Source organism: Poecilia formosa, unplaced genomic scaffold, assembly GCF_000485575.1.
Source record: "Poecilia formosa unplaced genomic scaffold, Poecilia_formosa-5.1.2 Scaffold867, whole genome shotgun sequence".
Classification (NCBI taxonomy): domain Eukaryota; kingdom Metazoa; phylum Chordata; class Actinopteri; order Cyprinodontiformes; family Poeciliidae; genus Poecilia; species Poecilia formosa.
Genome location: NW_006800806.1, coordinates 85,343 through 88,565, shown reverse-complemented (window position 1 = coordinate 88,565; position 3,223 = coordinate 85,343). Strand labels below are relative to the sequence as shown.

At 41.1% G+C, this 3,223-nt stretch overlaps 1 long non-coding RNA gene across 1 annotated transcript; it reads left to right on the top strand.

Annotated features, from left to right (window-relative positions):
* The first annotated feature begins 176 nt into the window (after window positions 1-176).
* LOC103131893 (uncharacterized) lies at window positions 177-1,919 on the top strand. The gene is made up of 2 exons (XR_475457.2): window positions 177-373; window positions 487-1,919. It is a non-coding gene; the product is annotated as an uncharacterized LOC103131893 (long non-coding RNA).
* Window positions 1,920-3,223: the final 1,304 nt, after the last annotated feature.

The window sequence follows — 3,223 nt, the reverse complement described above, 5'->3', positions numbered from 1 at the left end:
TTTACGCTTGAAGCCTTCTTGCTAAAACGTGTTTTTTTCCTCCAGCATCTTAAATAAAGACAGAAACCAGAGCAGCACATGTTTGCTGAGGACACGATGTCCACTGGAAGAACAAAACACAAGTCAAAAACCACCCACATGCACACACACCCACATACACACACACCCACATACACACACACACACACATCCACTAATCTGCTGAACATGCAGGTCCGCATCATCAACCTTTATTTAACCAGGATAAAAAACTCCTTGAGATTAAAAACCTCTTTTCCTAGAGTGTCCTGGTGTTCTGACCCAGAGAAGTCTACTGAGCTTTTCTCTCTCTGCTTTCAGAAGCCACAGACCATGGATCAAGTCAACATGACAAGTGAGTCGACCTTTTCTCCCCAGATAACCTGTGTCCAATCACCAGCTGAACGTGAGCTGTAACTCTCTGTTTTGTTTTCTCTGTGCGTGTTTGCGTGTTGTGCCGGTCGTCAGGGGCAACGGTGGCGTCGCAGCGACGCAGAAGGAGAAGGTGAAGGCCAAAGATGAGACGTACTGGAAGGAGATCAACGCCGCCATGGCCTTGACCAACTTGGCTCAGGGGAAGGACAGCGTCTCCGGGACAACCAGCTGCATCATCCAGAAGTCCTCCCATATAGCCGAGGTGAAGACTGTTAAAAAACCTTCAGCTGCTGCTGCTGAAGTTTTAGCTCTGACATTATCTGTCTACGCAAAGCAGCAAACGTTCCTCTCTCAGCAAACAGAGGCCAAATAAATTCACCCTGACAGAGGAACAACTTGTGCTGGAGGAGAAGAAAGGTGTTTCAAGTTGAAAAACGTCAGTATTTGCTCTTATTGAAAATGTCTATACGATTTCTTGACCATCCTTTTCTTAAAATTAGAAACTTTTGTAATGTTATTTTTTTATTACTCTTTTTTTATTTCTATTTTTACTGGTACAAATTTTGTATTCTCCACAGTGCCTTTGTTTGTTTTAGCAGATCAGCTCTCTGATTGTCCAGATCTACAACAAAAGTCAGCAACAGTGAAGCTTCACTGTAACCTTGACTTTGCTCCTTAGTCCAGGTGTTTATATGAACCACTATAGCCTTAAGCTTATATGATTGTTGCCTGGATGTGTCAACTGGTTCTGTTTTGGATCAAAACAGGTTTTTCCCCCTCATTCATCCAGGTTCTGTTCATGTGGGTCATAATGGACATAAGTTCAGAAGTATCGCCGTCTTATATTTTCTGACACTCAAACTGTTGTTGTGACCTCGAGAAAGAACTGAGGTGCACCGTTTCACAGTTTCTGGTGTTGGATGTTTCAAAGAGTTCCTGGTTGGGAATGTATTTAACGAAATGATGAAGGAAAGTCAAATTAATGAGAGACAAAGTTACATTACTTCATCTGGTGGGATAATAGAAGAACCACAATCTGTCTGTATTATTTTACAGCCAGTCAGCAGAACCTTGTTAGAGTGGACAGTACAGTAAATAAGTCAGGGAGGAGGTCAAATGAGGACAAACAGTGAAGCTCATTCCAATTATTTTGTAAATTAAAAGGTTCTGCATCAATGAAATGAAGTCATCATCTGTGATCCTGAACAGAACTGATGCTTTAACAGGGAGAACCTTGTTCCCCTGACAACAGAGGAGTCATTATGCATGTTGTTGCATCACACAGTAAATCAGGACAAAAAGGGATGAAACAGAAACAAGATGACTTTGTTGTATTTATATCAAAGCAATGGAAGTGGTAACCATCAGTTTTTATTATTTACTAATATATTTGCTTATTCAGGTGAAGACTGGATGTTCAATCCAATGACCATGTATGTATCTCCTTGAGTTCTCAGATTTGTTCTCATGTAAAATTTATTTTATACATTGGTTTGTAAAAACAATGAATAAACCTCTGAATGGAACGAGTCATATCTGTTTTTATACACTGAGACTAACAATGACAGAACAACCCACTGCACAAAACACAGCAAAGCATTTGCAACTGAGCATCACCAGAAAGTTTCATAAACTCTCAGATTTTATTTCACATTTCATAATAGAAAGACTGACTTTCTTTTGATCTGAGATTAAAGTTAGCAGAAATATTTTTGTTGAATTATGGGTTTGACATTAATATAGCATTAATAGAAAAAAAAACTTCAGGAATGATTCCGAGCCGTTCTAAAAGTTGCAGGACAGTAGCTCTCAAGGATTGGACTGAAGCATCCCTGTTGTAAAATAATGAGGCTGAAGCTGATCTGCAGACTCTGAAGCTCTCCAGAGCATTCCTCTGACCTGTATCAATCAATTGGCAGTAGCAGGTCTTCCAGTCATCTGATGCTGGATAAATGATGGTGCCTTGGGGAGGTTTAAATGGCTCTAACTGGAAAAATTCACCTCTCCTTTGTCCATTTCTTGCTCCTCCTGTCAAGGCCTAGATGACCATAACATGAACATGGAACCATTCTACTCAGGGATCCCTGGAAACATATCACAACCTGACATGTTTTTCTACTCCTTTAGCTACCCTGATGAGGCTCTAATTGTCTTTTGGCCCTTTGCTTTGAACACTTGTCATTCTTCAGACCCATTCACGTCAGGATGGAGAGAAACAGGAACAGACTGAATCATAAAACTGATGTTAAGTTTTATTGCAAAGAGCTTTGAACCGATTGGCTCTTTCAGAAAGGTCTTGCAGGTCATTTACCTGTCGGTCCTTCACCTCCTGACCTTGTTGTTGTCAGAGGAACTTTAACAACATCCAGCTGAGAGCCGAACACCTCCACCCATGTTGCTCCTCGGTTGGATGGACAGGCTTGTTTTGGAAAAGTGAGGAAGAAAAACAGTTTCCTCTGTGTTCCCCATGTCCCATCTATCCATCCACCACCTGGAGCTATTTTCTCTTTAAATACTGATCAGACCTTGTGTTTCACACATCAAGGTTAAGCAGGAACAGATGGGGTGTGCTGACTTTGGTCAGGTAGAAACTATGTCCCAATTAAGAGCTGAAAGCTTTCCCTGCAGTAAAGAAACTTTCCACTGGATGGTGACAGAACAATCTGAAGTTAAGATCTGAATGAGAAGGAGAAATATCTCACTTCAATTTATCATATTTCATCTTTATACCATATGGCAGAGTGACTTTACTTCCCCAGTGACCATCTGATCCTGTGTGATCTGAGCAGACACCGTTGGAGCGTGATGAGGGTGGAGAATGTTTCTCTAA